Consider the following 12998-nt stretch of genomic DNA (forward strand, 5'->3'; position numbering starts at 1 on the left):
TTTGATCTGCGTGGAAACTTTGATCTGCGTGGTCAAATTAGTTGTTCACAGTGTGTGTTGTCTTTTCGTTATACGCCGTCCTTTGTTTCCTGGTCGCACCGCCACCAACTGAGGAATGAAGTTGCTGTGCACAGCAATCTCTCGTTCCATTTGTACCTTGAAAATCATGGATTGTTCACTAGAGATCGGAAACGGAGCGAGTACAAATCTAAAGCTGCTGGATGCATACTTTACAAATCGAGGCGCCGCTGTTACATCAGTGCTAACGGACTGCCTTCGTTCCTGCTGTAGTTCCGCGAATATTCGAGTCTGAGTCTACGGCGATCGATTCCTTCATAAGCGTCGACTCGTTCTCTCTTACTTAAGTATGCAGGAGTGTAACGCTAGTCGTGACTCATTGTTAGTACGCAAGACGAGTACACGACCTTGCAGCTGTGAAGTAGCACTGACAAAGTGAAATGACAGATTGTCGGGATCAGATGGCCTTTAGCGAAGCTGTGTTTCGTGATACTATGGAGGGTGTAAGCACTCCGTCTTCAGGCCACGAGTGGCCTACCGGGACCATCCGACCGTCGTGTCATCCTCAGTGGAGGATGCGAATAGGAGGGGCGTGGGGTCAGTACACCGCTCTCCCGGTCGTTATGATGGTATTCTTGACCGAAGCCCCTACGATTCGGTCGAGTAGCCCCTCAATTGGCATCACGAGGCTGAGTGCACCCCGAAAAATGGCAACAGCGGCCGCGCAGGATTAGCCGAGCGGTCTAAGGCGCTGCAGTCGTGGGCTGTGCGGCTGGTGCCGGCGGAGGTTCGAGTCCTCCCTCGGGCATGGGTGTGTGTGTCTGTCCTTAGGATAATTTAGGTTAAGTAGTGTGTAAGCTTAGGGACTGATGACCTTAGCAGTTAAGACCCATAAGATTTCACAAACATTTGAACATTTGGCAACAGCGCATGGCGGACTGTATTATGGTCACCCATCCAAGCGCCGACCACGCCCGACAGCGCTTAACTTCGGTGATCTCACGGGAACCGGTGTAGCCACTGCGGCAAATGGAGGGTGTAAGACGAAAATTAATTGACTGAGTGTACAAAATTGTAAATGTATTCCATTAGACGAGGAGTGATTTGTGGAATAAGTTTCATGCTGTAATTCACGGTTCAGATGAAAGGCATATAAATTTCGGCCAATGCAAACAAAATGGTTGTATTGTTGTATATTTCTTCTCCACCATGAGAAAATATTCATGTAGCCTCAAACGAAAATTGGTACAGAGTGAAGTCACTGATACAGTTATGAGCCAAAACATTATGACCACTGCCGAAAGCGAGACTGAATGCCGCCGAGTGGTGTTGTGGGCACGTGGCGAGGTAAGGAACGTACGTAACCGTAGCAGAGATTTTCATTCTGCAGTGGAGTGTGCTAGTTCTGCAAGGTCGCAGGAGAGCTTCTGTAAAGTTTGGAAGGTAGGAGACGAGATACTGGCAGAAGTAAAGCTGTGAGGACGGGGCGTGAGTCGTTCTTGGTTAACTCAGTTGGTAGAGCACTTGACCGCGAAAGGCAAAGGTCCTGAGTTCGAGTCTCGGTCCGGCACACAGTTTTAATCTGCCAGGAAGTTTCATATCAGTGCACACTCCACTGCAGAGTGAAAATCTCATTCTGTAAATGAATAATAATTTTAGTCTAAGGGGGGAAATTCCTTTAAAAAAGGTTTTGTATGTAGCAGAAATGTTGCGAGCCCGCTGTTATACAAGCGAAATAGTGTAGACGGTCTCCTTTCTGAGCGAGACGTGTACACGACAATAGATTCAAGTGACGAGTGGGTAGCCGCGGAGACTCACGTGTCGTGCCTCCGAGCGTACGTAGACGGCGGGTTCGGAGATGACGTAGGACTAGCTGGCCAGTTTAAGGCGAATATAAGGAGCACATTCCTGATTTAGAATGTTCACTTGTCGAATTATCAGCCTTCCAGCATTCTGGACGACTATACTCTCCCGTATAAAAGCCTGAGCGTGGTACGATGTGATGTAATGCGATACGATGTGATGCTTGCAGGTGTACACGGACTGGGCCAACCACTACCTGGAGAAGGCCCGCTGCAAGCGCCGCGTGCTCGACCTACAAGCCGATGTGGTGGACGGCGTGCTGCTCGCCGATGTCATCGAAGCTGTCAGTAAGTACCTCTTACTCTCATAATAGGGAGTATTCGGCTACGTAGCTCCGGTCGCTAGGTATGTTGACACAGGGCGCGGGAGCAGCTGGTTACAATCATGGCAGTGAAAGATTTCACCGCCCACTTTTAGCCAATAAAGAGACGAGAGATCGTGGCCTAAAGCATTATGATTAGTATATTTGCCAGTATGACGGGTTGAATTTCAAACTTCACTACAGTGTCTCACAAGCTGAGGGCATATAACACAGTTTATGGTGATTTATCCATTGGAGACGAACGTTAAGCTTGTTGGCTTCCATGGTTATATTCGTGACGACCGCTCCGTGGTTGCAACATAGTAACATGGAAATCAGTCGATGCAGGTTATAGGTCTTTAACGAGGGTGAGTAAAATGAAAACCTTAAATTTGTAATAACAAATCGAAATTTCGCGCCGTTATCCTCTAAGTTGGTAAGCGTGCTACATTAGCGTGCAGAATGGCCTGTAAGTGCCAGCATAGTGCAGATGCACACATACCGTCGCAGTATCAGTATAAAGATGGCCGCCCCACTTGCGACTTTCTCCAGGGAAGAACAGCGTTCTGTTATTCGGTTTTTGCGTAGTGAAGGTTTGAAACCTATTGAAATTCATCGACGAATGAAGGTTCAGTACGGTGATGCATGTTTGTCACAGCAGCAAGTCTAAGAATGGAGTATAAGTTCGCAAATGGTGTGACTTCAGTGGAAGATGCTCCTCGTCCAGGTCAGGCACAACGAGTTGTGACTCCACAGAACATTGCAGCAGTTGAAGCCATAGTGAAGGAAAACCGCCGAGTGACACTGAATGACATTGCAGCACGTTTACAGATTAGTCATGGGTCAGCACACCACATTGTGCATGATGTGCTCCAGTTTCACAAAGTGTGCCACGGCAGCTGACTCCTGAAATGAGAAAACGACGTGTTGATGCTTGTGAAGAACTTCCTCGGCGCTTTGAACGAGAAGGTGATGGCTTACTTGCAAGAATCGTTACTAGGGACGAAACCTGGGTTCACTTCCACCAACCGGAAACGAAGAGAGCGAGCAAGAAATGGCGCCATTCCTCATCACCAAAACGAAAGAAGTTTCGAACAAAACCATCAGCAGGGAAGGTTATGCTGACTCTCTTTTGGGACGAAAAAGGCGTCATTTTGGAGCGTTACATGCCTAGAGGGATCACTGTCACCAGTGCATCATACACAGATCTCCTAAAAAATCATCTGCAGCTTGCAATCAAATCAAAGCGACGTGGATTGCTGTCAGCAGATGTCCTTTTGCAACATGACAATGCAAGGCCTCACACCGCCCGTACACCAGTTGCAACAATCACAGACCTGCATTTTGAGTGTCTTCCTCATCCACCATACTCACCAGACCTTGCCCCAAGTGATTTCCACATGTTTGGACCAGTAAAAGACGCAATGGGAGGAAAGGAATTCCGTTCTGATGAAGAGGTACGCCACGCAGTGCTTGAGTGGCTGCGCGGACTAACAAAAGAATTTTTTTCTAAAGGAATTTATGCACTTTGTAAGTGCTGGAGGACTTGCATTGAGCGTGGGGGAGATGATGTTGAAAAGTGATACAGCTTTATACCACTTCTGCACAATAAATAATATTTAAAAAAATATTTAAGGTTTTAATTTGACTCACCCTCGTAACTTTAGTTGGAATGGCGCTTGTGGGTCCCCATGGCGCACAGTCAGAAACGAAGAATCAGAGAGCACATTACTACAAAACAACAGTGTAAACGTACCAGACAAGGCTACACATATGTCCTAACCGATGTCGACGAGCTTCTACGTACTAATAGGAGTATATTCACGTTAACTCGTATGAAAGGATTTGAATCACTACGCTTCCATTTTCGAAGATCATAGCTCGCTCGTTCCCCAGACCGCAGTCCCCTAGACTTTTGGTTATGGCGGCACTTGAAGGAATTGGTATGGTCTACGCCACGCCAATGAATGACGTGCGGACACTACAGGGTCGAGTATTCAGTGCGTGCCAACAGGTACAATAACAACCGGGTATACTTCAAAAGATGCGTCATCCCTTACGTCGGAGGGCAGAGGGGTGCACTGTCATGAATGGACACCACTTTGAACACCTCCTGTAAACATGCGTTTATCGCGGAAAGTATGCATTTCCAGACCCATGATTCGTGGATTTATCTCAGAAAGTCTGCATTTCCGGACCCATGTTCACTAGACTTATTTTTCTTGTTTCGATGGGTACTATCACCTCTCAAAGTAGTCGACACATTTTTAACACCCTGTATAAAGAAAGACTGCGCAGCGCATTTACTCATGCAGGAATTGCGTTGCAATGTTTTTTGTTTGTGACAAGATTGCGTTAAGCCTCGCGTAAGAAGGCGAAACGTCTACCATCACATGTCAGAAATCAACAGTGGCAGGATCATGGCTCATCGATACTACAGTATATCTTTCCTCGACATTGGTGCTCGCGTTGATCAGGATCCCATTACTGTTATGCAGATATAGAGCCGATGGGTTCAAGTGGGCCATACTCAACACAGTACAGGATTTCAACGGCCCCACGCGACAAACGCCCGAGAGGACAGATCCAATGGAACTTATTGGTAGACTAAAACTGTGTGCAAGACGGGGACTCGAACTTGCTTTTTGCGTCATGTGCTCCACACTCAGCACTTGCCGGTGAAATTCTATAGTTCCAAGTGCCGGACTGGCATACAGTTTTAACCAGTCGCCGGCCGCGGTGGTCTAGCGGTTCTAGGCGCGCAGTCCGGAACCGCGCGACTGCTACGGTCGCAGGTTCGAATCCTGCCTCGGGCATGGATGTGTGTGATGTCCTTAGGTTAATTAGGTTTAAGTAGTTCTAAGTTCTAGGGGACTGATGACCACAGATGTTAAGTCCCATAGTGCTCAGAGCCATTTGAACCATTTTTTTAACCAGTCAAGACATAAGAAATCAGTGCATACTCCACTGCAGAGTGAAAGTTCATCCTGGAGACAGCCATACTGTTCGCTTGGACTTGCAGTACCGTTCAGCCACGTCACTAACCTTGATTCAAGAAATGGGCTTCTTTGTAGCAAAACGGCTATCATTACGGACAGTGCGACGATGTCTGGAACACAGCAGTATATCAGCACGGTCACCATCATTGTGGCTTTCTTTGACACGGTAGCAGAGAGAGGCGCCGATAGTGGCGACAGTGGTGTGCCTAATGGCAACACTAGACTCACGACTAGCTCCATGCAGTCTTTTCGGCCGCATCCCAGTTCGGCGTACAGCATCACGATAAACTTGTGCATGTTAACGAATATGGCCATATTGCATTCGTCCTCTTTATATGGTTCCAGCACCTCGCTTTACGGTGTCAATTACCATAGATTACACAACACAATCACCTCTGTTTGGCATAGCCGGTACTTTGGACAACAACTGTTACATTTGTGATGTGTTAAGGCCGGTGGCTGTGACATATCCCTGACGTCCGCATGACATAGTTGTTCAACAACCTAATGCAAGACCACAGTATAGCGGACGGTATGAGCGACCTCTTTGGTGGCAGGTGCAGCTGGCTGTGCTAGGTGAGGATGCATGGCAGTACATCTACCTCCCATGGCGTAGTTGCAATGGAGTGGCAGCAGGTGCAAGACATTACCCTTCATGAAAGTTAATGCTGGTTGAATTAGTGGTTTACTCCATTACAGCAGTGGAGACGGAGCGCATTTACTCATTCAGAAATTGCGTTGCAATGTTCATTGTTTGTGACAAGATCGGGTTAAAGCCTCGCGTGAGAAGGCGAAACGTCTACCATCTTGTCAGAAATCAACCGTGGCAGGATCATGGCTTATCGATACTACATCCCACTACTGTTATGCAGGTGGTCAGTGGCCTCCGTGAGGTAAGTGGCCACTGCTGATGTAGCGTGTAGCCCGCCAGAAGGGCGGCTCACTGCATGTTCTCCATGGCGATGACGGCAGCTGGCGAGAAGCTGCGGTGACTACAGTAGCAGAGGCGCTGACTTGGGGTGGGGTCAGCAGCCAGTGGTGGACCGCAGAAAGTGGTCTCAGATGCTAGCCTGCTTCTGCAACTAGGTGGTAAGCGCACTGGGGTTGGTGGTCAAACAGTGCCCTCTGGCATGGATGATAACCTTTGGCAGATTGCTGTCGCCCAGCAGGTGACTCGCCAGTGGAAAGCCGCTAAGTCGTTTACAGTCAGACTTCACACAGGCAGCGGCCACCAGCTGCCTATGATAGAATAACTGTTTCCCTCTAAGCCAGGGTACAAGGCCCGGCTCTTTAACAACCGTGACGTCATGCTCCCGTCCTTCTGTCATAACAGCTACTTCACAAACCTGGTGGTACTATTAAGGGTGTTGCAACTTCTCTTTCAGAAGCCCTGTCCGGTGACTTTCACATCATCATCTTGCTGAATACTGGTTCTTGGACATTTTTGACCTGACATATAGTTTCCGTGCTGACTTGCGATGCCCTCCTTATGAAGTCGTTTTGCTGAGTAGTCACAAGAGCTGAGTGCTGCACCAGGTGGGACCTTGGCACAACAGTATGTTTCCAGTGAGGTCCTGACCTATCACGACACAGCGTGCTCGACTGGTGTTTTGGTCAGCACGTTCATCAGATCTATCATTCACTGAAAACATCTGGTCATGGGTTGACGAGAGACTGGTGCGCCATCACAAAACAACCAGTGCAATAGACGAGCTCTGACTCAGGACTGAAGCAAAACGGAATAACTTACCAGTACCTGTCGTCCAAGATCCGTTCGACTCGATGCACAGCCGTGTTAGAGCCGTTGTTCTTGCCAGAGGTGTCAGCACATTGTACTAAATTTCACGCCCTGTGTATCCGCACATCACCTGCAAATTTAGTCATGTACTCTTCTTCTTGCTGTACTGTATAACCACAATAAGTAAAATTTTGTTATTTGCTATCCTTCTTTGTGTTCGCATTTGAAACGGCTGCGGTGAACATAGTAGTTGGCTATGAATTTTGATCGAGAAAGACTAACTGGCTATAAGAGAGAAACACATCGAACATTTTTTCCGTCGATTTATGCACGAAATTACCTTCCTTCTGGCTCTGTGTATCAACCTAAGACGCAACCAATATAGCTTATAGTATGTGTGCCCTCTTCCGCAGCTAATTAAATGCTGAAACATCGGTGAAAATTCATCATGTAGTCCTGAGGCACTGAAGGCAACATTTAGTTTCACTATTTCTGAACTATGGTGAACTGTTGCTGACACGGTTCGGAGATAATTGATCTGTTACTTAGTCAAAGCCTAATCTACAGTATAAAGTTGGTTTCAGTCAGATGTAGTCTTTTTGGGTCTCACTTACATTAGTGTATTATTGCTGCCATCTGCGTGTCTTTGAAGCCGAAGCATAGAAAATTAAAGTGAAGTGACCTACTTCTAAGAACGATGTTGTGTTCTTAAGTCTACCAATAGGAACTAAACTGTGCTTCTAAGAAAAAGGATACTAAACTATTACGTTCAAATGGTTCAAATGGCTCTGAGCACTATGGGACTTAACATTTTAGGTCACCAGTCCCCTAGAACTTAGAGCTACTTAAACCTAACCAACCTAAGGATATCACACATATCCATGCCCGAGGCAGGATTCGAACCTGCGACCGTAGCAGTGCAGCGGTTCCGGACTGCAGCGCCTAGAACCGCACGGCCACCGCAGCCGGCAAACTATTACGACACCGTGGGAAGTGTAGTACCATTTAAAAAGTTTTCGTAACATCGGCTCTCATTTTGCAATCGATGGAAACAATTCTTTTGACCCCAAATCAATAAAACAAATTCCCAGGCCATCACGAAACCTCCACTGGATTTCACTGTCGCTATAACATGAGCATGCCCGAATTCGGCAGGATAGTTGTTCAAATACTGGTCCAGCCATCCTCATTTATGTATAGTGCCTTTCCTCTGAGTCGCTTAGACAAATGCCACGGTGGTTACTATGGAAAGGACAAAACCGAAACCCTTCCCGAATGTGAGCTTGTGGTCCGTGTCTCGTGACCTCAAATCGGTGTGGACATTAAATCATAATCTTCTTTCCTTCCTAAAACAAGTAAAGGTAAATAATGCTCCCAGGCATCCTTCTGCTGTGTCCCCCAGAAGATAATGGACACAGTCATACATAGTACTAGTACCCACGTGCAACTGAGTTACTGCTAGCTTGTAACAAAGGACCCACAAGGCGAGACTCATTTTATACTGACATGTCCTGACATAGGGTAGAGGAAGCATATCAGAACGTTAAGCGTGTCAAGTCAGTGTGCAATATCCGACCGGTTAGGAACAGAGACAGAAAGACTTTAGTGATGGCAGATAACTACTTGTATCAGCGCCAAACGCTGTCACAAGGCACCTACACTATGTGATCAAAAGTATCGGGACACCTGGCTGAAAATGACTTACAAGTTCGTGGCGCCCTCCATCCGTAATCCTGGAATTCGATATGGTGCTGGCCACCCTTAGCCTTGATGACAGCTTCCACTCTCGCAGGCATACGTTCAATCAGGTGCTGGAAGGTTTCTTGGGGAATGTCAGCCCATTCTTCACGGAGTTCTGCATTGAGGAGAGGTATCGATGTCGGTCGGTGAGGCCTGGCTCGAAGTGGGCGTTCCAAAACGTCCCAAAGGTATTTTGTAGGATTCAGGTCAGGACTCTGTGCAGACCAGTCCATTACAGGGATGTTATTGTCGTGTAACCACTCCGCCACAGGCCGTGCATTATGAACAGCTGCTCGATCGTGTTGAAAGATGCAATCGCCAGCCCCGAATAGCTCTTCAACAGTGGGAAGCAAGAAGGTGCTTAAAACATCAATATAGGACTGTGCTGTGATAGTACCACGCAGAACAACAAGGGGACCATGAAAAACACGACCACACCGTAACACCATCGCCACCGATTTTAAGTGTTGGCACTACACACGCTGGCAGATGACGTTCACCCTGCATTCGGAACGCCACATTGTGTACCGTGATACGTCACTCCACACAACGTTTTTCCGCTGTTCAATCGTCCAATGTTTACGCTCCTTACACCAAGCGAGGCGTCGTTTGGCATTTATCGGCGTGATGTGTGGCTTACAAGCAGTCGCTCGACCATGAATCCAAGTTGTCTCACCTCTCGCCTTACTGTCATAGTACCTGCAGTGGATCCTGATGCAGTTTGGAATTCCTGAGTGATGGTCTGGATAGATGTCTGCCAATTACACATTACGACCCTCTTCAACTGTCGGCGGTCTCTGTCAGTCAACAGACGAGGTAGGCCTGTACGCTTTTGTGCTGTACGTGTCCCTTCTCTTTTCCACTTCGCTATTACATCGGAAACAGTGGACCTAGGAATGTTTAGGAGTGTGGAAATCTCGCGTACACATGTATGACACAAGTGACACCCAATTACCCGACCGCGTTCGAAGTCCGTGAGTTCTGCGGAGCGCCCCATTCTGAAAAAAAAAAAAAAAAAAAAAAAAAAAAAAAATGTGGAAATATGTGGGAATTCCTAAGGGACCGAACTGCTGAGGTCATCGGTCCCTAGACTTACACACTACTTAAACTAACTTATGCTAAGAACAACACACACACACACACACACACACCCATGCCAGAGGGAGGACTCGAACCTTCGGCGGGAGGGGCCGCGCAATCCTTGACATGGCGCCCCAAACCGCTCGGCCACTCCGCGCGGCCCCCATTCTTCTCTCTCACGACCTATAATGGCTATTGAGTGTGGAAATCTCGCGTACAGACGTATGACACAAGTGACACCCAATTACCCGACCGCGTTCGAAGTCCGTGAGTTCCGCGGAGTGCCCCATTCTGAAAAAATGGAGAATGATGCTAACGACGGGACTGGCCGCAAATGAGGAACTCCACTGACGTAAGTGACTTCGACAAGGGGTAGCTTGTTATAGGCCGGGAACCTGGAATGGGAATCTCGAAAACGACGAGGCTGATCGTCTGTTCGCTTCATTATCTACGGAGAGCGGTTGATAGACGGTGAAACGATGAGCAGGCGACAAGAGATTTTACGTCAATGATTCATCACAGAATGTGGGTGTCGGAGGATGCCCGCTTGTAAAGCAGCACAAGTCTTGATCTGTGGCATATCTCACGTAAGAATACGAAGCTGGCGCACTGTTCAGCGCCCGTAGTTAAACATGCGACGTCGCAGCAGGCGATCCACATGTTGTCCCATTTTATGCAAACGCTATTCACAGTAACGATTGTATTATGCATGGAATCATCAAGATTAGACCGTGGATCATTATAAAGGAGTCATCTGGTAGGACGAATGATATTTTACACTACTGGCCATTAAAATTGCTACACCAAGAAGAAATGCAGATGATAAACGGGTATTCATTGGACAAATATATTATTCTAGAACTGACATGTGATTACATTTTCACGCAATTTGGGAACATAGATCCTGAGAAATCAGTGCACGGAACAACCACCTCTGGCCGTATAACGGCCTTGATACGCCTGGGCGTTGAGTCAAACAGAGCTTGGATGGCGTGTACAGGTACAGCTGCCCATGCAGCTTCAACACGATACCACAGTTCATCAAGAGTAGTGACTGGCGTATTCCAGAAAGACCCGTACAGCACCTGCAACATGCGATCGTGCATTATCTTGCTGAAATGTAGGGTTTCGCAGGGATCGATTGAAGGGTAGAGCCCCGGGTCGTAACACATCTGAAATGTAACGCCCACTGTGCAAAGTGCCGTGAATGCGAGCAAGAGGTGACCGAGACGTGCAACCAATGGCATTCCATACTGTGGTGTCACCGCCAGACACCACACTTGCTAGGTGGTAGCCTTTAAATCGGCCGCGGTCCGGTAGTATACGTCGGACCCGCGTGTCGCCACTATCAGTGATTGCAGACCGAGCGCCGCCACACGGCAGGACTAGAGAGACTTCCTAGCACTCGCCCCAGTTGTACAACCGACTTTGCTAGCGATGGTTCACTGACAAAATACGCTCTCATTTGCCGAGACGATAGTTTAGCATAGCCTTCAGCTACGTCATTTGCTACGACCTAGCAAGGCGCCATATTCAGTTACTATTGATATTGTGAATCATGTACCGTCAAGACCGACGTTCATCATTAATGGATTAAAGTTAAGTATTCCATCAGCTACCTCCGTTTTTCGAAATTCTAATATCCTTGTCCTGTACCAGACCTCACGCCAGCCTGCGTGAGCTAAAACGCGTGCCTTTCGGCCTCCTCTAGTAACACGGTGTTGGCTCTCCTGCCAACCACGACACATACCATCACGCCGAGTGATACGCCAGTATGGCGATGACGAATACACGCTTCCAATGTGCGTTCACCGCGATGTCGGCAAACACGGATGAGACCATCATGATGCTGTAAACAGAACCTGGATTCATCCGAAAAAATGACGTTTTGCCATTTGTGCACCCAGATTCGTCGCCGAGTACACCATCGCAGGCGCTCCTGTCTGTGATGCAGCGTCAAGGGTAACCTCAGCCATGGTCTCCGGGCTGGTAGTCCATGCTGCTGCACACGTCGTCCAACTGTTCGTGCAGATGGTTGTGGTCTTGCAAATGTCCCTATCTGTTGACTCAGGAATCGAGACGTGGCTGCACGATCCGTTACAGCCATGCGGATAAGATGCCTGTCATCTCGACTGCTAGTGATACGAGGCCGTTGCGATCCAGCACGGCGTTCCGTATTACCCTGCTGAGCCCACCGATTCCATATCCTGCTAACAATCACTGGATCTCGAACAACGCTAGCAACAATGTCGCGATACGATAAACCGCAATCGCGGCAATCCGACCTTTATCAAAGTCGGAAACGTGATGGTACGCATTTCTTCTCCTTACACGAGGCATCTCAACAACGTTTCACCAGGCAACGCTGTAAATTTTTCGAATACTGTTATAAATTTATTTTAATAATTTGTCACCATTTCGATATGTTAGACTAGGTCGATAGTCGTATCCGAATACGCTGTCATCCACACGAACGGCCACTCGAAACATGCAGTGCGCCACGGATGCAGCTTATGGGGGTGCAGTATTATGCTTTGGTGGACATTCACGCTGTGGTAGTAAACAAACACACCACGACAGCTGTGCACTATGTGAACATAATTGAGCCCCACCTGCATCCTTTCATGCTTGATGTCTTTCCCGACGGTGGCGACATCTTGTAACAGGATAAATGTCCGTGTCACAAGGACAGAATCGTGGTACAGTGCTTTGAAGAGCATAATAGTGAACTCACGTTGATGTCTCGGTCACCAAATTCGCCTGATCTAAACTCGGTGAGGCACTTCTGGAACGCTGTGCATAGTTATCTGGTACCACACCCTCCGAAAATTTAGAAAGAACTTCTCGAATATATGCCACACAGAATTGCTGCTGCATTACGTTACAGAGTGGACCAACGCGCTGTTAAGCAGGTGTTCATAATGTTTCAACGCATCAGTTTATATCCCTGTGCCCAAAAAGCGGACTATTTCTGTATTATTTTGGTCATGCCAACTTGAGTTTATGGGCTAACAACGAGTTCGTTAGCTTATCATTCGTTTCTGTAAATTTTTCGAATACTGTTATAAATTTATTTTAATAATTTATCACCATTTAGATATTGCCCTTCATCCTTATGTCATATTTTCTGGTACTGTCGTTACAGATCCACATTTCATATTTTCTGGTACTGTCGTTACTGACTCGGTAACACTTTGAAAGTGTGTGTTTGTTAAAGCAATTATTAGACGTCCTCTAGATACTGAATATTAAAATAAAT

General features: G+C 47.4%; 1 protein-coding gene across 1 annotated transcript in view; it reads left to right on the top strand.

Moving 5' to 3' along the window:
* LOC124554821 (protein sickie) overlaps positions 1 to 12998 on the top strand; it is a 1236186-nt gene that overhangs the window by 225227 nt on the left and 997961 nt on the right. Inside the window, exon 2 of the mRNA XM_047128484.1 lies at positions 2051 to 2168. The gene's annotated coding sequence lies outside the window, so the exon portion shown is untranslated. The remainder of the gene's footprint in view (positions 1 to 2050; positions 2169 to 12998) is intronic.

Source organism: Schistocerca americana, chromosome X (assembly GCF_021461395.2).
Source record: "Schistocerca americana isolate TAMUIC-IGC-003095 chromosome X, iqSchAmer2.1, whole genome shotgun sequence".
Taxonomy (NCBI): Eukaryota; Metazoa; Arthropoda; class Insecta; order Orthoptera; family Acrididae; genus Schistocerca; species Schistocerca americana.